Genomic DNA, 22,031 nt, shown 5'->3' with positions numbered 1-22,031 from the left:
GGGGGCAGCATGGACAGGGAACATCCCCAACATAGGTGATTAGTGCAGTGGTAGGACAAGGGTTAATGGTTTTGAACTGAAAGAGGGTAAATTTAGAAGAAATATTAGGAAGAAATTCTTTACTGTGAAGAAGGTGGTGAGACACTGGAACAGGTTGCCCAGAGAGCTGTGGATGCCTCATCCCTCGAAGCATTCAAGGCCAGAAACTTGGTCTAGTGGGAGGTGTCCATTGTTGGTTGGTGATAAACTCCTCCTGAGCTGGAGTTGTCAGCTTTACCATCCCAATTAACCCATGTCATGCATCGGAGGCATTTCATAGTGACTCCAGCCCTGGCCAAGCCATGAGAGACTGAGTCTCCCGAGACCCCCAGGCTGCTCCCACCCGGTACCAATGCTAGCTGTTCTGCTCAGTGCCCCGCAGGGTGGGAAGGTCCATGAGGGGAGGGGAGCATCACTACCCAATCATCAAGACAAGAAATTCAAGATGGTTTTCTCCAAGACCACCCAGGAAATAAGCAGTGGTATACGATCAGGGCTTGGGCTCCCAGCTCCAGCTTCCAGCCCCAGGCTTAAACCACGAACCCAAAAGAAAAAAGTGTCCGCAAACCACACAGTCTCCTGTAAAAATAATTTGAAGAGAGATTAAATGATGTTGAATTCTTAATCCTTCAGCCTTTTCTCAGGCCAAACTCCAGTTAAAATCAAATAAGCAAAGACCTTAACATTGGCCATAAGGCAAACAAACTACTGCGATCTTTTTTTTAACCCACAAAACTTCAAGAACAAGTAATTACCCTAAAGCGTTCTACAGCGTTCTCAGGAAGAGAGCCATATATAAAATAGGTTCCTTATGATTTTTTGAGCCAGCTTTGTAATTTTCCTTTTGGAATTTCTGACACACTGAAAAGAAAAGGAAATTTTTAACCATATCTGCAAGATGATGGTATGACACTCGATTTCCAGAGTAAAAGTTTGAAAATAAAAACTTCCATGTGGGCTGATAAAGCTTTAACTTTGAATATCTATCCTGCTTCTCTCCATGAGTACACCCATAAAATCCTTACAGCTGGGGAAAGATAGGCCTTTAAATAAAAATGCTAAAAAAAAAATCTTAGCGAAGGAAAGAATACAGCCTCTTTAATCACTGAATTTTGTTTATCGCAACAGATTATAGACTTGAGAAGAAAAAAATTTGAAAAATGGTTATGGTTTTAGGATATAATAGGAGAGCCATTATGAAATGCATAAGAGTTTGCTGTTTACAAGGGAAGTTGTCTTAAAATGATTATCCCCAGGTTTTCAGCTGAAGCAGAGATGAGTAACTCAGTCCCCTGAAATACAACACAGTTCACAGCAGGAGGAGAGGCAGCCACTTCCAGCAAAGAGGAACATGTGAGACGCGATGGGGCAGTTTGTTACAGCGCATTTATGGAGACAGCCTTTTTTAGGACCTTAGCGGAGGCGAGGGTCCAAGTCAATGTCCCGCGGAAGCCTTCATTCTCACGTTGAAGCAACAAAACCTGCAGGTGCTCAGGATGATGAGCCACAAAGAGGGAAAGCGTGCTTCTTTACTTGCTTGCACCAGCGTAAATCAGGAGCAGCTCTGTTGACACCCAGGACGTGAGGGCTTCCTCCACACAGTGCGTAGAAGCAAAGGATCAGACCCAGCCACAGACCATGGCAGAGCTTTAGGGTTTGCGGGAATGTTTAAAAGACGAGCTTTATTGTACGGCAGCACAACATCCTATAAAAGGCCTTGACTGAAAAGAATCATTTTAACAATGGGGAAAAAAGATCTGAGTTTGAGTCAACAAAAAGACAGGCTGTGTCGGGACTGTCAAGGGAAAATGACTCTCTTCAGCCTTATTCTTCACTCGCGTAACTGACGTAAAGGGGGAGGTGCTCAGGTGAAGTGAATGAGGATTTAGTGGGACTAAATCATCGCAAGAAAGTATCGGGCCTGAGATTTCATTTCTCCCAGCCTCAAAACCCACTGCTTCCCACGGGCTAGATTATGCCTGTATAAGACTTTCCTTCTTGGCTTTTTATAGTGGTTTACATTTACTTGCAGGGTGTTATTTAGCCATAAGTTATACCTTTGTGCTATATGATCTCCAGGCAGGATGCACCCCCTGGTAAACAATGACACAAATCAGGAACTCAAGAGATGTAGAAACCTTTTTTTGGTGTCTGTAGTGACGGGAATAAGGTTTTTCTCCATATTTCCCAGAATTTATTGGGGGCTGGTAAGACACAGGTTTCCAAGTCGTCGTGCTCAGCTGGAAACAGCGGCACAAACTCCTGGTCCCGGGAACCAGGGGTCCTCTCTACATGGAGGTCACTCTCCAGGTACTACAGTTACCTACTGTTCTCCAGGATGAAACTTAAGAATGGAAAAGGAAATATTCAAGGCTTTTTATTGACACATTGCACCCTGCTTCTTCACACTCGATTGTTGCACTTGTTCATCACTGAGGTCTCCAAACGAGATCCTGATCCTTCAGCATCCGGAAGCTGGGTTCACAATATGGGGAATAGTATAGCTGTATCATAAACTCGTGTAATGATTTGGGTTGGAGGAGATCTCTGGAGGTCACCTTGTCCAACCCCCTGCTCAAAGCAAGGCTACAGCGACAGGGTTATAGCAAAGGACAACTTTGAAATTGCACTGCGTTGCTTGGGGCCTTAACTGCAAAATTGTTCAGCCAATAAGGAGGGTGACTGTGATTCCCATACTTTCTTATTCTTTTCTTTAAATCATCTGAGGATTAAAAAAACCCTTATCTTTTAATTAAGAATCAGTTTAGCTTCAGATTGCAGCATAATTTAATTTATTCAGAGGGTTCCTAGAGTTAATTGACACCAACCCACGTACAATGGCACTTTCTGTCTTGGTGCATTTCCCAATCTCCACCACACCGTGGTTTGTGCAGTCCAGTTAGCATAGACACATGAAAGAGAAGATCAGTCTTGCCTTGAGGCAGCTTCTTGCACCCCGAAGTCACATTGACTTCCAAGGAATCTGATGGCTTGGCGCAAGCTGAGACCCTTCACAAAAGGACACCTACTGAAGTCAGTGGAGAGTGAAAAACATCCACGCATGTTGGGCTTAGGGTCCATCTAGATCAGGTTCAACCTCCACAAAGGGATCAAGATCAAGGGATCAAGAGCTTGGAGAAGAATTTGAGAGCAGGGCAAACATGCAGTGGTATTGCCTTGAACATAGTCCCTGGTCCCACTTTGTGGCTCTTAGACTTCCAGAAGTGCTGCTTCTGCATTTCATAGCTCTTCAGGAATTTTTCTCCCATGAATAAGCTGAGCATTGTTTTCAACCCATGTAATCCTTTTGCATTCACTCCGTGATAAAAAAGCGCCGCCATCTGACCGAGGCAGAACAAGTTGCAGATGCAGAGATATTACGGCGTTTTACTGCATCCGCAGATGCGTGAGCCTGAGCCCCGCGCTGAGGTCAGTTGTCAACAGCGACCTGAGTTAAATCCATCAGCACAGGGTAGCAAGCCGGTCATTCCCTTTCATGCCCCTCTTTTTAAAATGCCAGCAGTTTTCAGCCACATCTGCCCTATCGGCCACCACGGCTTGGCATGGCGTTTTATAAAACACTGAACAGAAATTGCTACAGAAATCAGTCAGTACAGAAACCAACGCTGAACAGCTCAGGGAGGCAGGGACCCAGGGGACAACACTCTTAGATGGTGCGGTCCCCAGATTTGTGCTGTCAGTGTGTAAATCCAGTGCTGAAGAGGTACAGAGATGGGTCGTGATGTCTTCAGCAGATTGACTTTGTCCTGAGTGAACCGAGTTCCTGTGCAATGTGCAGAGAGATGGAAGAAAACGGTGAAAAATGGCCGGATACATTCCCATCTGCTTCTAGTCTCTTTTGCATATTAGTCACAGTATGTTCAAGCCAGGTTTCAGCTCTAGATTTGGACATCATGCATGGGACGCAGTTGTCTGTACACACAAACACACACATGTCTCTTATTGCTGCGATGCCCTGGAGTATCCCTCCTGAGCTCCCACCACAACTCCAGGATGCTAGAGATGTCCTGTAGCTCTTGCGTCGTATTGACACGGATGTTGTAGATCCCTGGTGGCATCTCAACCGCACGTTTATTCCTAAGCAGCAGTATCAAGCCCCTAAATCTGGGGAGAGGATTAGCAGAGGAGCAGCAGAGGAAATCAGTGGGATTTGGATCTTGTCTCCACCTTGGTGACTGCTGGTTGCTTTGGATCTACCGACTAATTTATTACCACGGCATGTCCTGGCTTACCCAGCTGTGAGGCAAAAATGCTCATGTTACAGGCCACTCGGTCAGTCTGATGATGGAGTGAATTCCTCTGTCAACCATAAACTTGTGGAAGTATCCCCGTCCGCGTGCCCATTCCCCATCGTACGTGCGCAGGCTGGGGGGATGCTGTGGTAGCCCCAGCTCTGCACCCCAAACATGTGTCCCATAAGACATTTGTCAATCTCACCTTTTTTTTTCCATTTGCATGACTTTGCACATCAAGAGAGAGGCCTCAGCGATGAGATGATGTTGCGGAGAGCCTAAGCCCAGGTCTAACCCAAGTCCTAATTTGGGTTAAAATAAGTCTAATTTAACCCAATTATTTTCTCTGATTCTGTTCCTGGTGTGGCTACATAAACACCTGGGCTGGCACAATCAATAGGCAGGATCAGGCCAGAAGCAAATGGACAGGCTTTGGTGGGGACGATGACTCTCAGTGCTTGGTAGAGTTTTATACTAGCTATAAGGGCTTGTGAATCAATGGTCCAATTGAAAGCATTAATATCATTAAGTATTTAATTAAGAAAGTGAATAATTAATTCTCTATGTTCATACAATAATAGTCATGATAATATTATTGCTAATGAACAATAATTAACAATGGATTGCATTTTGAGAGGCAGTAATAGTGCTGACACCACTGCCATTAAGAATACGCTCTGGGGACGGTCGCAGGAGCTGATCAGTCCTGGCTGGTGGGTTGGGGCACCCTCCCAGGGAAACCTTCCCGACACCACATCCAGCCTTTCTTTGCCTTCCTCACCTTGGCATCACCAAGATCCTTCAAGGACTGTGGACTTGCGAGGGCTGCTGGTTTGGGCAGAGCATGGACGCATTATCATGGCTTAGGAGCAACCAGGGGTGGGGGAGGTGTCTTCCAGGGCTTTCTCCTGTTACGCTGCCAGGGGCTGGTTCCCTTTGCCCCATCCCTCACCATGCCCAAACACACACCTTCTATGCTCCCCCCAGTAGTTTGAGAAACATGACAACAGAAGCTGTAAAACCACCCTTATCCATGGCTGTGCACCTTGTGTTGGGCACGGCAAGAACATAGAAAAAGAGGCCGGTTTCTTCCCCCAAATATCGGAGTGGTGAGTCCTGCCAGGGACTTTTAACTTGGTTATCACCAGCCATTTATAATTGCTCTGTGTGTGCACTCATGCCAGCAGCTCCTGTCTGAGTTGAGTCCTATAAATAAGAATTAAATAATGGTAACTGCTGTAGAGATGATGATGGCAACTTTATCGCGATATATATCCATGCCAGACCCTTTGTGCGCTTTGGGGTGAAATGTGAGCTTTCTACACAGTCAGGAACAGCCCAGAGAGTGTTTGGAAAACTCAGGGGGAAAAACTGGTTTGATTTTTGGCCTTCTTCAGGGAGGAAACTTGCAGGAAATATTTTCCTGGCTATGGGAGTAGCCGGTGCGATGGGTAACACGTTCGCCGTACATACGTTCCCGTCTCACTTTGCATCCTCAGGAATGCAAGGTTAGCAGGAAAATGCAGCTGGGAATCTGCAATGAAAAATTCTGCGGGCTCTTCAAAGAGCATCTCTGATCGCTTTCACAGGCACGTTCAGCTTTTGAGGCGATGCTGCTGACGTGAGGGGCTTCGGCTCTGAGAGCCGCAGGAGCACCCTCCGAACGGAGGGGCGATGCCGGACCCGGGGGAAGAAGTGCTCAGGCTCCTGCGGAGGGAGAAATGTATAACTGCGGGGTGCCAGTGGCAAAATGTATTGTTGCTGTGGGGGTCTGTCATGGCATTTTGGGGTGTTGTACCCAAATAGGTTCTTCCCTGGGCATCTGCACTGTGACAGCCATCCCTGCCCCATCCCTCTGTCCACCCATCCATCCCTGCAACCCCCAGCACCGTGAGGAAACCCCCTCCCCAGGGGATGCTAAGGCTCTCAATGACTTGTGCTGTCCTTTTTAATCTCTTCAGTCTGCTCTCTTCTATCCCTCTGAGGTTTCCTCCCTCTTTCATTATTCAGTGGCTGAGGCTGTTGCTTGGTGCAGGAAGCCGTAAGGACGGGAGAGAAGACAGGGCCAACTGGCGAGATAAACTCTTGGCAGGGAAGCCTCCTCGCTCCTTCTCCCCGTGCACTGAGCTGCTCAGTTCTCAGACGCCCACAGAAACGGACCCGCTCCCAGGTGCCAGCCGGGGGAGATGGCTCCTTCTGCGAGGGCTCAAGGTGGTGGTGGGGGACAGTGACGCTGCACTTAATTCACCAACCTCCGGACGAGCCAGCGAGGGGAAAACAAAGGGCTGGGGAGCTGGAAGGGACTTGCAGAGACATCCAGGCTCTGTGTTAAATCAGCAAAGGTTTTTTTTGGCCCCTTCTCCTTTCCCAAGAGGCTGCCCCGTAACGTTACTGCTCTGGTAGTCAGAAACCTTCTTGTAACTACGAGGTTTCATTGACTCGCGTTCAGTTCATTTGCCCTTAATTTTGCTCTGCTTGATCTTTCGTGTTTACCCCTGAGATGAATGTGCAGACGGCAGCTGTATCCCATCTTGGCTCCCATTTCGGTAGACTAAGCAAGCTTGAGGAGCTATTCTTATGGGGCAGGAGGTTCATGGATCAAAGGCTTTGCTTTCACTTGCATCAAGCGATTTGCCCTAAAAGCAGATTTGTCTTGATGTTATTAAACATAGCTCACGAGAGGAAAGAAATGATGGAATGTCCTCAGTCTTGGTGATGCCAAACACATACACAAAAGTACATTTTTTTTTTTTCAAATTAATCGAAAAGGAAGATCCGTCATGATATCAAGGCTTGTGGAAAAGAACCCTGTATGTTCTTTTTTTTTTGCATGAGCAATCCCATTTGTGGACTGGTGCTAAAAGAGCTGCTGGAGGATGAGGGCTTTCAAAAGTTAATTGATTAGAGGAAAATCCCACCTCCTTAATAGTTATTCAGACTCATTTCATATTTTACAGCTATTACATAGTTATAAAGTAGCTGATAGAAATGCCCCTGGATTACAGATGGGAAAGCTATTTCTCATGAAAAGATCAAAGTCACAGTTTCCATATTTGAGCACCTCTACTAATAAATCACATGCCAGGATACTAAATTTCAGCGCCAGCTTTCTGCTTTCAGACCAACAAGACTGTACAACTACTCCATACAGAGACTTCAATTTTAATTAGGCTATCAAGTGTTTTTAAAATTAAGCACGTGTAAAGATATTGGCAACTAACATGCTGTTCGGCTCTGTCATTTAACCAACCTTTTCAAAGACATTACCTATGGCTTGGGATCAGCTGCAGATGGTCACTCTGAGGAGCGTTTCTTTACAAAATAGCAGCTTATTTCATTAAGAATATACTCTCTTGTGGTGACAATACATCATTGCTCACAGGACTGGTGTTGTCAGCAAAACCTTATTTACTGCTCCTCTGACCAGCTAAAAGCTTTCCAAATGGGCAAGAATACACACGTCTCTAAAGAAAATGAGAGACCTTCGCTTTCGGGAACAACTCAGCTGATCCCCCAAAACTCTGAAAACACTTTTTACAGACCTGTGCTACTGCAGAGAACAAATCCAACCCAGAGAACCCTAAGGCTGATCTGCCAAGACGGTACCAAGAAAGTCAGTGAAAACTGAGTGAGTGTGACTTTCTCTGGAAGGAGAAAATATGGAATTTTCCTGATCCCTGAGGCTCTTTAGAGACAACTTTTTTTTGCTTAGCTCTAGGTAAAATGCTGCAACCTGTCGCTTTCATTTCTCATGATTTTGTCTACAGTCTCATGCTGCTGTGGGGTGGGAGGTCAATGGTGGTCCCCTCAAAGGCAATGGGAATTTTACCTTTGACTTTCATGAAGGTCACATTTCTTTCTTAAATGTTTCAACAAATCTCCAGCCATAGGAATCCTATGAGGATGTGAGGATCACAGCTCTCCATTTTCCGCTTAAAGGCTCTGTAACAGCTAATGTAACATCTGGTTACGCAAGCATAGATGCTAACAAGAAGTCACAATTACTAATTTAATATCTCAGCCTTTTTTACAGAAGGAGACGGAGTGGGACCGAGGCCTGGCCCTTGATTTTTGTCCATTCAAGGTCAACAGAACTGCCAAGGGAAGTTCATTTTTAACCTCTCTGTGGAGTGCTCTAATAGTCAGGAGATGTGGAGTGGGATTTCCATGGTTCACTTGTCATCTAGTTTTATGTCTATGATATAAATGCTGGTATGTGAGATGGGGTCACATCCCACCCCTAGGTGTCTGGTGCCACTTGAGGTGGCCCAGGGTGTCCCATCTGGCCTCCAACTGGGCCAGAAAGGAATGAGTCTTCTGCAGGTCCTATGCCAGACTTGTCAGCCCCCTGACTTGAATGCTCTGGAGCTTCTCAAAAGCATTGTCTGCACTGAATCGTGCTCAACCTGTTCTTGATGTGTTTACTGCAGCTAATCGGGGCAATCCTCTATGTCCTCTGTCCTCTATTCCTCTATTGCTGTGGCCATCCAGTCTTTCAAGGTTGAGTATGAACAACTTAGGAATCTCTCGATCTTGAGTCTTTGATCAATAATTCACTGGGTGTGAGCAATGAAGGACATCCTGGGCTTTCCTCTGTGGTCAGATGTGAGAAGGAAAACCAGTGGCCTCGACAGGGCTCCGTGAGCAGAATGACGACCGTCTGCTGTGAAGAACAGGCCTTTCATCCCAACTGCTCTCATCCCACAGCTCAAGAGCTGCACTTTCACCCTACTGTGCTCTCCAGGGGGACTTGGGAACCTCCCCAGGACACATGCAGCCTCAGCATGGTGGCAGCAGGGCACCTTGAGCATGGAGGGAGTGTGTGGCATCCAGGGCAGTGCTGGAAAGCAGATGGGGCTAAGCACGGAGACAAAAGACCTCCTCCAATTTACCCAAAATAGCCAGTGGATCTGCAACGTGCACGTCTGATACAACTGCTGTCCTCCTAAGGTTTGGAGCACTTTGATGGGACATTTCTGCTGACCCGAGGAAGAGAGACATGGGGGCAAAGCCCCTTGCAGCACTCAGGCCATGAGAGAAAAGTAAAGAGATGAAAAAGAGGGAGCTAAAATCTCCATCCTTTTCAGGAGGATCTGCTCAGCCTTTTCGTTTGCCTGCCAGCTGTAAAGCCTTCTCTTCCCTTCTCCATCACATTCTCCCGCTCATAATTATTTCATCAAATCAACCTCTTCTTCTCTCTTTTTTTCTCCTGCGAGTTTCAAACTGCCCAACCCTGCTCTGTGATAAATCTGTCTAAAACCACAGCTGCTTCTGCATCCCTCGTGCCTGGGTGCCTGTTTTTATTGCATGCTTTCTATTAGACATATATGTATGTGTACATAAATACATGTGTTTTATGTGCCTTTCTTTTCCTCCTCCCAGTGCTATTTTCTTTCCACTGTCTTGTTTCTGCTCCCTCTCTGGTCTCCGACGGCCATTTGTCACTCTTTGGATGTTTTTTTCTTTTATCAAGATGTTTTCTCCGGGAATGTATCCCGCCAACGCAAGCTGCCTGGCCCATTAACTTCCCGAGTTCAGCTGACAGCCTGGACTCCGAGTCCCACTGCCTTGTGATACGGAGTGCTTCTGAGATGCCGGAATTGGTTGGTAAAATAACCTAGTCACATGCATAAGAGGAAGAAGAAATACTGTTCCAGGGCAAAAAAGATAATAAATTTTACAGCTGTGCTTAGGTCCTTCTCCCTCTCTCTCTTTCTCTCTCTCTGTGGTGTTTTTTTCCTGCCTCTTGCAAGATAATCTGATAAATGGTTGTGAAAGTTTGGCTGTTTCTTAACTGGGGCCTTATTGAAGGATTTGCTGCTGCAGACAAATTGGTGTTAAATTTCTCACAAACACGCCAAAGAGTCCAATCCATTGTCATCGGTGAAGATCGATCAGGTTTGTGTCATCTTATTGGCACAGAGAAAGGCCTTTAAAATCTTTATTTAAGCGCTCAACTGGTGCCATGAATTATCTGTATTTAAATCAGCAAGCTCGCATTTGAGGACTCATTAGGCTTCCCTGCTAATTGGGTCTTGCTAATGATGAGAGCATCATTAAACCGACGTTGTCCCTGCCATCTTGTTAGCTGACAATTTAAGGGATCATAAACGGCGGCCAGCGGGGAGGCTGCATGACTCCAGAGGTTGTTAATGGCTCTGGAGCTCGTTCAGCTCCGAATCGGTGGTTTGGTGCCAGCTCAACATGTGTCTGTGTCACAAAAATAATTCCCGCCGTAGACGCCGCGTTAAAGCGCTGCTGGACGAGGAGTGGCACGGGGCACGAGGTGATGGTTTCTCGCCCCGTGCAGCCGAGGAACGCTGCTGCGGATGCTTGGACGCCCTCCTTAATGGTTTACATGCAGACAAACCTGAAGCCTTCCCGGAGAGACAAGATGCAGGCTAAAAGGTCTTGCTTAAGGGCATCTTTGTCGTTAACCACCACCCAGATCACTGCAAAAGTTAATTATTTAGCTCCTCCGGCTTACCCTCAGGGTAGGGGACATTGCTATTAACCTGCACAGCAGAGGCGCGTGGGGGCTGCATGTCCAAACCCCACGGAGAGCCCAGATGGGCGCAGCTACGCGCAGGTGATGGATGGCCCTGTCTCCTCCGAAGAAGCATTTTCCTACGGCTAACGCAGCCCTGGGGGAACCCGACCTTCCATTGTCTGTCCGATGGTCCGATGACTGCTGTGGATCCTTGACCGCTGCTTAGCCTTTTCTTAAGATGAAACGCTGCCTTCCCGCTTTGTTAGCCGGAGGGCTGAGGGCCGGGGCGTGCACCAGCTCCATTACCCATTGCTTTTGCAAAGGGGGAAAAAAAAAGGCTGGGGTTTTGAGCAACGGCACTTTTAATTTTGAGCCACAGCAGTTTTAAGTTAACGCATTTAATGGCATTTGGCTGTGGTTATCGCCTTTGACACCCGGTTATCCCCAGACCCGGGGCGCTCCTTGCGCAGCTGCACCGCGCGTGCAGCCTCCCCTGGATGGTCGGGTCCCAACAGCTGATGTAGCGAGAGCACCAAAGGGCAAAGAAAGTAAATGAATTAGGCAGTTAAACCTCCACCTCGATGATTTAGTGATAATTACATATTGAAAAGCAAAGCGAGCGGCTGTTTGCATAGCGACTGCAATATAACTACACTCTAATTACAGCTCTGTCACAGACGAAGCTGGCCATTTAGGAACCTCCTGCTCTACCTCTGTGTCTTCTGCAGCGTGCGTACTCCATCCCCAGATGGTGGAGCAGGGGAAGGTGAAGTGTGGCAGCAGCAAATGGATGGACAAACCCTCCCCAGGGTGTGTAGGATGCATGACGGGGCTGTCAGAAGCACCTGAGCTGTACAAGGACCCTGCGCCAGTGTGACAGGACACTGGAAGCACCCGTGAACCCACTGCTGGAGGAGAAGACCTGCATGGTGGTGTGGAGTTTCTCTTTTTTGTTTGAGTTTCAATGTGGCTGGAAAGCCAAAGAACCAGGCCAGGAATATACATGAGGAGCTGATTGAAAGCACATCGAGATGGGCCAGGGCATGTTCCAGCTTCGTTAGGGAGTATGTACTTAAGCCTGAAAAAAGATGGTACCTGCTGGTCAGGCAAACCCTACAGAGTAGACTGGGGTGGATTTGCAATTATTAATTGACACAGAACTTTCCATGGGTGAGTTTGGCTCCATGGCTCGTTTAGAGCCGAATAATCCTGTTATAGATATTTTTTTCTCCCACAAAGGGATGCATCTTCCTCTCCTGCCAAATGATCCAATTTCAGTGTCAACCTGAAAGTGTCCCACATATTCCTAAACTTTTCCTGGGGTCTTGATACAGGATGAAGCACCAAAGTGCTTAAGCAACAGCCTCCACTTGGCCTAAAGAGGGTTAAGACACAGTGGGGACAAGCAGCTGAACAACCCCTTCTATCAGTCTTGATCACCTTGGAGAATTCATAACCAGTAGTAGGTGATAAAGCTCGGGGATTTTAGGGGTTACAACTTTAATAAAGCAAAAGTGAGAAGCCATGCAGGCTTGCAGGCATCTCGTGCCCTCTCGGACCACTTGAGGAACCAGAGATGTCCCCCCAGCGGGGACGATGCTGGGTCAGGGGAGGAGCCACATGGGAGCAGAAGCTGGAGGACTGGGGGACCCAGGACATCTCCAAGTACAGTGTATTTGGGGACAGTTGGATGAGGCCTTTAATTGCGCAGGCTCTGGAGTCCTGGTTGCAATTCATCACAAACCCGGCACAGATTTTGAAAATAGGGCAGATGAATCATGCCCTAAAAGTGCCTGTTTCTGCTGACTACAAAGGGAGCCTGGGGTGCTGGAATTGTCTGTATTGTGGATATATGAAGTCAGGTGAGAGAAATCCCACATCTCCCACTGCTTCCTCTCTGTTTCTTACCTGGAACAGTCACTTTTCAAGATAAAAGGCTGTCCCAGGCTCCAGGACTACTTAATCCTGTGCTGAGCTGCTTAAATAAATGACAGCGGTCAGCTGGGTAGAAGTTCCTGCAGACTTGTTTGCAAAGTCAAAGTCAATTTCGAAGCAAGGCTGTTTTACTTTCAGTGCAGAGGACAAGAATTCAGCAGAAATTTCAGAGCTAAATTAAAGGTTTTTAGTGCAGCCATCAGGAAAACGAGTGATGCAATCGGCCCACTCTTCCTCGTCTTGCTTATTCTGAGATTAAATTCAAACTATTGTATTCCACCCTGATAGTTTGCGCTTCCCACAAGTTCTTGTGCTGACTACATGTATTTTTCTGATGAGAATTATTGTGGGGGGTAATGGGAGGAATTTCGTTTCTTATCTCTCCTCCACCCCAAATAATCAAGTCCTGCCCCTTCCCAGGAGCAAGCAACGCATCTGAAGGTTTTCCATCAAACTGAACCTCGGGCAAATTGTTGATAAAAATGCGATGTTTAAATATTGCCAAATTGAACCCCAGGCAAGCTGTTCATAGAAATAATATGTTTAAATGCCATCATTAGGTTTCATTGTTATCAACCTGCTAAGAATAGCAGCATCACTCACACTAAAATTTGTAAACTGAAGGAGACATGTATGAATTGGTTTCCTACATCTCCTATGCGACTGTATGGCTCAGACCTTATACAGAAATCAGTTAAAATTATGGTGGATAGTGGGTTGTTTTGATGTTTTGGTTTTTGGTTTGTTGGTTTTTGTTATTTTTTTTCATGGATAAGGGAGGAGTTTGAAAAAGGAATGAGGCGAAACTGCAAAAAAATCAGCAGCCAAGGCCGGTTTGACCACGCAGGCTTGACGGCAGCGCGAGTTGTGATGCATACACTTGTGCAGTAGGGAATGGACTGGAGCCATGACGGAGCATCTGTCAGATGATAACTTGCAGTCATTTGCAATCTGTGCTGGAGGCAGACCAAAGGCCTGAGCCAACGCCTCCAGTTATCCAGACCTTCTCTCTGGGTCTTAACTCCATCTTCTTTACATCCCATAGAATAAGACTCTTCTGCTGCTCTACTGTAGCACAGCAGTGACATCCAGGGGCCATTTCACTTGCTGTTGAGATCAGCCTACTGATATCCAAGAGCATATGTACCTAAGCCAAAACCCCACTGAAGTCGCTTGGAAAGATCCCCATCAATGTCAACAAGCTTTTGATCCATCTGTTTTACTCCATGTTTTTTAACAGTTAGCCAAAAAAAAAGAGCTTTTTTGCCCAATTACCTTGGTTGCTACCTTTTTGGCTGAGTAATCTAAGAAAAGTCTCCCTCACTCAGCCTTCTGTTCAACACACAAAGTGACTTTGTGTGCTGTGATTCACCCAGTCCCACCACATCTCCCCAGAACGATGACCTATAGCATTTGCGGTAGGTCCATCCACATCTCTGGATCATACCGATAGCATAGCCTCAACCTTTTCCACCAAAAGCCAGTCCTATTTACTCTTCTAAACATGGGGTCAGCAAATTACCGCGTCAGAGACATGATCTTAGCCACCTTCATGAGTAGCCGGCACCAGAAATCTGCCAACCTTTAGCCACGTTGGATGATGGGTGGTTGTCTGGGCTTGGTGGGGGAAACGTGACCTCATTGAAACTGTTTCAGATCTTTCACCTGGATTTAATGTGAATTGCTCAGACTCCATCTCATTACAACTTGTTTTGATGTAGTTTCCAGCATTTGTACCTGCACCGGTATTGGTAACCTGGAGTAAAGTCACTTCTTCATTTTTTTCCTGGATATGTTTTTTTCACTCTAAAGCAGGTTTACAATGCCTGAAATCACTCTGGCAGGATTTCTCCAAACCTCTGCTGTTTCCTTAAGATCTTTTTCTGGACATGTGAGCATCAGGGCTAGACATAACTTTTCAGAAATGGTCTCATTAATGCTGCCTACAGAGATAATATTGCTTCAGCACTCCCACTTCATATTTGCTGGCTGTGCAGCCAAGGATTACTCCAACCTTCTTGGCTAAGGCGATGCTGGGAGTTCATACACGAGCAATTGTCTACCAGGACTGCTCGACTCGGTTCTGAGTCACCACTTTCCAGGATGTATCCCCCCATCTCCTAGGTGTGACCCACATCCCTTGCTCCAAAACATCTGACTTTTCCTGTGGACACACTTAAATAGGTTATCCAGAAGTTCCCTCTTCAGCCACCGACACCTGCCTGCGCAACCAGCCTGCACCCATTGCTACTAACCACCAATCTCATTTTCATATTTTCATACCATCTGCAAATTTTACCAGCTCTCTGGGGGGTTTTTTGCCACTCGTAAATAAGGGGCTGCTGCTTTGTGGTCATTGGGTCATTCATTCTCCAGCTATTTGCTCTTCGCATTTTTCTTCCTCCCACTTTCTCTCAGCTTACATGTCACCACCCGTGCTTTTACTCCTTTTCGCTAACATCAGTCAGGTCTGCTTTTATTTTCTCAAGGTGGCTCGTTTGGTTCAAATCACTGGTCGTGATGGCAGATGTTTGGGTTCAAGGGGAGGTGTAATGAAAGGGGATCACACTGAGAACATGCCCTGCACGTCTCTGCTCCGTGTAGACCAGACATGCACCGCGCGGCCCAACGCGACAGTCGTCCTGCATTGCAAATGAGAATATGAAAATATTCCTCAAAGCGGCATAAAGCTACAGGAGGCGGCTCTCCAAAAATCCCTTATTCTCAGCAAAAAAAAATAAAATAGTTTTCCCATGGTCCAGTAACTGTTTTGATAACCCTTTCCCTGGTGTACCAGAATACTAATAAATAGGTAGCAAAGGAAATATTTTGCTACAGGCTTAACTACAGCAAGGGCAAGCACTTTCTCCATTTTCATTTTTCACCTTTTCTCAGCTAACAGGCCTTTTTTCGGTTTTCACTTGGGTTTGACTCAAAGGCAGGCTGGAGAGCTGGAGTGAGTGCTCATGAGAAGGAAATGAAAGAAGAAGGGGAGGGTTTGCATTTGTATCCTTAGTTCCTGGTTGGGGTGTATTAGGCAGTGAGAGAAGGAACTAGGGGAAAAAAAAAATAATTCTCTGTATAAATATAGAAGGTTGAGCAGCAGGTCGAGTGAGGTGATTCTGCCCCTCTGCTCTGCTCTGGTGAGACCCCACCTGGAGTACTGGGTCCAGCTCTGGAGCCCTCAGCACAAGAAGGACATGGACCTGTTGGAACGGGTCCAGTGGAGGGCCACGAGGATGCTCAGAGGGCTGGAGCACCTCTGCTGTGAGGACAGGCTGAGAGAGTTGGGGTTGTTCAGCCTGGAGAAGAGAAGGCTCCATGGAGACCTTCTAGTGCCTTCAGTACCTGAAGGGGGCCTACGGGAAGGATGGGGAGGGACTCTTGATCAGGGAGTGGAATGATAGGACACGGGGTAACGGTTTCAAACTGAAAGAGGAGAGATTTATATTAGATATTAGGAAGAAATTCTTTACTGTGAGGATGGTGAGACACTGGCCCAGGTTGCCCAGGGAGGTTGTGGATGCCCCATCCCTGGAGGTGTTCAAGGCCAGGCTGGATAGGGCTTTGAGCAGCCTGGTCTGGTGGGAGGTGCCCCTGCCCAGGGCAGGGGGGTTGGAACTAGATGATCTTTAGTGTCCCTTCCAACCCAACCCATTCTAGGGTTCTATTCTATGATTCTATGAAATAATAGGTGGGTTGTACCCAGCTTGAATGAAATCAGGCAACAAGCAGCCTCTCAGCAGAGCCTTGTTAAATGCACAAGTAGGGGTTGGGGTTTTGGTTTTCATTCGTGAAAAAGTTATTTGTATTCCTTCAGTTTCAGGCTTCTTCCCCACAGTAGCAGAGAAGAGCATCACCTTTTAACAGCTGTAAAACCGTAATGTCTGTGCATGTTGCTCTTGTTCCCATCTTGCAGCTGGGGAGCTGAGACAGGGCAGGGAAAGTCCAGCGTCCCACAGATGAGATGATGATCAGGAGCTGGTGTGGTGACCGCTGCACCGTCCTCCCTCTTTCCCTGGCTGACCCTGCAGCAGCACGGCAGGGGACTCGGCTGTCACGATGCCACCTCTCTTCATCGGAGACCGAACCAAGCATTTCAAAGGAGCAGCTTCTGTTTAAAAACAGCACTTCTCCCTGGATCTCTTACGTGAAGGATAAAAAGCTTTTCAAAATAGCCAGCATGATTATTCATGACTACTCATTTGCAGCAGGGCTTGTTTTCCATGGCAGCGCCGATGAGCTCACCTGAATAAAGATTTACGGGGGGGGGGAACTGATGGCTGAAGGCTTTGCACAAGCAAAGGTGTTGGGCCCGCATGGTGCACCCTGCTTGACCGGAGACCCCATCCCCATCCCAGCGCCGGTCCTGCCCCTGCCATGCCCTCACACGGCCCATGGTGAACTCAGCCCTGCTTGGTTTATTTAGGAGCATCCACATCAGGGAGGGGGTTGGGGACAAACTGGGTTTCCTAAGGAAGCTCTTGATGGATAGGGGTGATGGCGGGGGGCGATGATTCCTACCAAAACAACCTGAAGAGATATGCTCAAGGCTGGACGAGGAGGATGTGGCAGCGCTGGGGAGGGGGCCCAGATCGCTGTGGTCCCAGCCTGACCCCGGATCGTTCCCCAGCTGGCAGCCTGTCCTCTCCCCTCCTGCCACCGTTGTCCGTGCGCTCCAACCAGCAGCCTGCAGGGACTGGAATTTCCTGAATCCCAAGACCTCGACTGTGCTGCCTTAACACCCACTGAAGTCTCCTTTTCTTCCCCCATCCCCGCCTTCCCCCCCTCCGCCCCCCCATCCCCAGTTTTGTTTGTCTGTGGTTTCACACAGGGAAAAAACGAAGTAACCGGAGGTTTCCGGGAGACCATACTCCACACCGCCCATCAGAGAGCAGACAATAATATTTAGCTGCTTTGATCACTTTACCGTTGCAGTATATTTAGGTGACGAGCCGCAAACTCCAGCGCAGCAGCAGCGGCAGCAGCTTTGAGCAACGTGGTGCGTGCGGCGCAGCCCGAAACACAGGCAGGATTCGTCAGCGCGGGTCGGGCTGTCTGCTGCGCGACGCAAACCCTCCTTTAATTTGTTTTCCAGAAAATTCATTTCGAGACGCGCTCGGCGAAGGGTTTGGCAGCAGCCGGAGGAAACGGGCCCCGGGGAGGACGTCAGCTGTCAGCCCGCAGCCCCCGCTGCCGAGCCCCGGGACGGCGGGATGCAGGGCTCGCAGGGCTGCCTTCCCCGCCTGGGGAAGAGCTTTGGGTTGGATCCACACCCAGTCAATCCCGGTCAGCCGGTGCTGCAAGCTCCAGCGCAGCGACCGTATTTATTTGTAGGCTTCCACGGCGCCCGGCGCAGAACAGTCTGCACCTGTGGATGAGACAGTAAAATGAGTGATAAATAATAAGCCAAGAAGGAGCCAGTGCAATTTAATCTGTATAAGTGAATACAGTTAACTGGGGAAGGATGCTCCGCCTGGCTGAGGACGTCCTTCCTTTCCTCCGTGGGTCCGAGGAAGCACGTCCAGGCTAAAGCCTTGCAGCGTTTAGAGGACGTGGTACAGCGAGCCTCGCCTGCTCTGTTGTGCTCCACTTCACTTTTTCAATTTATCTGTAAAAGATGGGGGGACCATGGCTGAGAGAGGGAAGCACAAGGTGTGCCAGCGCAAGGTGTGCCAGCTGCAGCAGGAGAGGGACAAAGTGGCGAGTGGTCTGCTTGTCCTTGACCTTCCTTCCTTCCTTCCTTCCTTCCTTCCTTCCTTCCTTCCTTCCTTCCTTCCTTCCTTCCTTCCTTCCTTCCTTCCCTCCTTCCTTCCTCCCTTCTTTCCTTCCTTCCTTCCTTCCTTCCTCCCTGTCCTTGACCTACCTTCCTTCCTTCCTCCCTCCCTCCCTCCCTTCTTTCCTCGTTCCCTTCCTTCCTCCCTTCTTTCCGTCCCTCCCACTGCACAGAAGATCCCACTGACTTGCTCTGAGGTTCAAAGCCCTGTTACACCTTCTCCTCCTTCTCTTGGAAGACAAGGAAAGATGGGTTGTTCTTTCCCATGGACTCAGAGCTGCAAGGGACCTCCAAGGCCATCATGTCCATCTGTGGCTTCAAGCAAAACCACGCCAGGACCAACCCTAAGAGATGTTGCTATAGATGAAGCAACATCTAGCACTTGCTCTGAGAGACCTCCACAGCCTCCTGGAAATGTGTCCTGGTGACTGCTCGCCCCTGTCCAGCAGGAAGCTTTGCCTGATGCATAGCCTAAATTTCTCTTGGTGCAATGTAGCCCCATACTTAGAACCATAATCACAGACTGGTTTGCGTTGGAAGGCACCTTAAAGATCACCCAGTTCCAGCCCCCAGCCCTGGGCAGGGACACCTCCCACCAGACCAGGTTGCTCAAAGCCCCATCCAGCCTGGCCTTGAACACCTCCAGGGATGGGGCAGCCACAGCTTCTCTGGGCAACCTGGGCCAGTGTCTCACCACCCTCACGATAAAGAATTTCTTCCTGATATCCAATCTAAATCTGCCCTCTTCCAGTTTGAAGCCATTACCCCTCATCCTTGCACTACTTGTACTGCCCTTCAGGGACATGAAGAACTGACTGTCCCTTAGTCCCTTGGCAGCCTTTCAGAAGCAGACCTTGTCCCATATGCCGTGCCCCAGACAGGATGATGAAGTCCTGCATTTCCAAGTAGTGAACGTCCTCCCTGGAAAGGAGGTCCATGCATCTTTTCCTTACTTCTGCCATCCCATAAGTCTCACCAGGGCCACCAGGGGAGATGACTACCGGGGGTAAGGTCACTGGAAATCAGCTCTCTACCTTCTTACCTGGCTGCTGACCCCAAAGCCAAAATTGTGTGCTGTGCAGCAAACGTGTATAAGCGATGGCCTTACTGGCTTCAAGGGGATTAACTTAACATTTGTCTAAATGTTTTGCTGGAGGAGGTCGGAGGCGTCTGTAGTGGGGTCACTGCGAGACGTGGTAAGAGAGCACCTGGTGACTTTCCTAGGGTTTGGAGCGCGACAATGGCTGAGTGCAAACTCCCCTGCCAGCTACCTGTCTGCAGGTCACCTACTCCATAACTCACTGGAGTCATTTCTTCCAGCAAAGAAAAGCAAGCTGAAGAATTTGGTTGGCCAGATGGGAATTATTTTGGTGTTTTTTTTTTTTCGTCCTTTTGGAAAAATAACAGCATAGCAATTCCTCTGCCTTGTCCTCTCCTGTGCTGTACTGGTAGCTGCACTGAAGCTGATTGATTAGTTCAATAACAGGCAGTTGATATGCAGCCATAAAATTATGCGGTTTTACTCATCAGCCTGATTGAACTCCTCTGCTGACTGTACAGGAGCAGAATGGCAGAGTTATAATAATGAGGGAAACAGCCAAGGGAAAAGCAAGCGCGGCGGTGTTACTGTTGTTGTTTTAAAGCTGAGGAAGAAAATGACTCCAGGGAGGAGCTTTTCCAAAATAAACACCAAAACACAGAGGGAAAATGTTAAGATGTAATTAGCACTGGTACAAGTGCCATTAAATGTCTGCCGGGGTTGGAGGCGGCAGCAGAGCTTCTTTTACACCCACCTGGTCTGTGCTGGGGTTTCGGGAGGTTGGGGCTGGCCCCGCTGCACACCTCCAGTCCCCACGTCCTCAGAGAGGATGACAGGGGCTGAGTCCTTTGCAGGATGAATCAACTTGATGGGAAAAAGATGGGAATTCAGCCCTTTCTTTTAGTTTTTTTTCTCTTTTTTTTTTTTCCCCCTCGATGCTGGGCAAGAAGAGAAGGATAAGAGGATGGAGCTGGCAAAAACGTGTCTGGGAAGGGTTTGTCCCCTCCGAGCCCATGAAAATGGTGCCAGTGGAGGGAAGATGGCGTGGTGGAGGTGCGGGAAGCACCAGAGCTCTTGCAGCCTGGCCTGGCAAGGACATGACTCCTCAGTGATGTCCCTGCGGCCCTCGGTTCTGCTCTCTGTGTTTCTGGGCACTGCAGGAGCTGAAGTCAGCCCCTGTGCTGCGGGGTGTCAATCACGCTCTCCAAAGCTACCAAAGGGAATTGAAGGTTCCCGTTCAGCCATGAATCAATATGCAGGAGCAGGCAGCGGGGAGGGCGGGCAGGCAGGGGCTCGCTGATGAAAAGCCACACAGCCCCCATCCATGCATGGAGAATGGCATTTAAGACTTTATTTCCCAATAAAATATTTCCCAGCGCTCCAGCATGGCTTGCTCGGTTGACAGGCTCACTGTTTGTCCCGCACACATTCATTTTATTTATAAGGCTAATTTGTCTGCGAATAGGTCAGCCTGCTTCTGCCGCCTCTGATCCCCGTCGCTCTCACTGCTGTGAAATGTTTTAATTGAACCCAGCCATGTGCCGCGTCCCCAGCACGGGCATCAGGCAGAGGGCTGGCCGCCTTGCCGCCACGTCCAGTTTCCATTCAGAAGGCCCAATCCAAAACTATCAGATTTTCCCTTTGGGACACATCTCCCTGAAGGAGGGGATGGAAGCAGAGGAGGGAACAAGCGCTGCTTGGCATTTATTTTCTCCCAGACAAGTGTTTGGCAGATGGTTGCACAACTTTCCTTGCCCTTCTCCCTGATTGCACCCCATCCAGGTTGTTCCTGGAAGCAACGCTCTTCCTTATTTGCTCCAAAGGGCTTTGGGTCAGGCCATGCGTGGCTTGTACGATGCCGTTGGAGATTACACACAGCTGCACTGACATCTGCAAGGGTGCTGCTTCTCCAGCTTGCCCTCCTCTGTGTATTATGGGTGCCCTCACCTGTGGTTCTTGGGTGGGCTTTCCTCCTGGGCTCCTCCTATGCCACCTTCTGTCTCCCATCTCCCTCTGACAGGAGTAACTGGCTTGCTGATGGTGTATGTTGGCTTGTCCAGATTATCTCTCCAAGAGCCACAGGTCAGGAAACTCCTCCACAGCCTCCAACAGTCAAGTGCTGACTGGCACAGTCACCCTGTTTGGCTGAGATAATTGTACCCCGAGGCCAGAAGGGTACAGGTTAGAGTCACAGTGGGATCCCTGATGTCATCTCCAACAGACCCCAATGTCTATGTATGGGTCCCTGAATCCCACCCGGGTCTCCAGTGGCCACCATGGGAAGGCAGACCCTGAGCTCGTGCACAGCCCTTCGGACTCTGTGGAGGCAGAACTCGGTTTTTGTCCTCGTGTAGGATTGACTCAGCCTGTGTCGCTCCTGATGGACATTTCTGCTCCTTATCCATAGAAACCTCTGGTGATCGAGATCCAAGATTTTTCCTGCGGTGACTCCAGTGCTTCACCACCCTCAGTCAGAGGCGGGGTTCAGCTCATAGACAT

General features: G+C 48.4%; 1 long non-coding RNA gene across 1 annotated transcript in view; it reads right to left on the bottom strand.

The window, feature by feature from the left end:
* Positions 1–5,686: 5,686 nt before the first annotated feature.
* The window catches only part of LOC134510556 (uncharacterized), a 29,529-nt gene continuing 13,184 nt past the window's right edge, over positions 5,687–22,031 (bottom strand). Inside the window, exons 3-4 of the long non-coding RNA XR_010069658.1 lie at positions 17,648–18,088; positions 5,687–5,999 (exon numbers count right to left, since the gene is read on the bottom strand). This is a non-coding gene — a long non-coding RNA (uncharacterized LOC134510556). The remainder of the gene's footprint in view (positions 6,000–17,647; positions 18,089–22,031) is intronic.

The sequence above is a fragment of the Chroicocephalus ridibundus genome, chromosome 2 (genome assembly GCF_963924245.1).
Source record: "Chroicocephalus ridibundus chromosome 2, bChrRid1.1, whole genome shotgun sequence".
Taxonomy (NCBI): Eukaryota; Metazoa; Chordata; class Aves; order Charadriiformes; family Laridae; genus Chroicocephalus; species Chroicocephalus ridibundus.
Note: the sequence above shows the minus strand (reverse complement) of the source record. Positions and strands in the feature narration are given on the sequence as shown.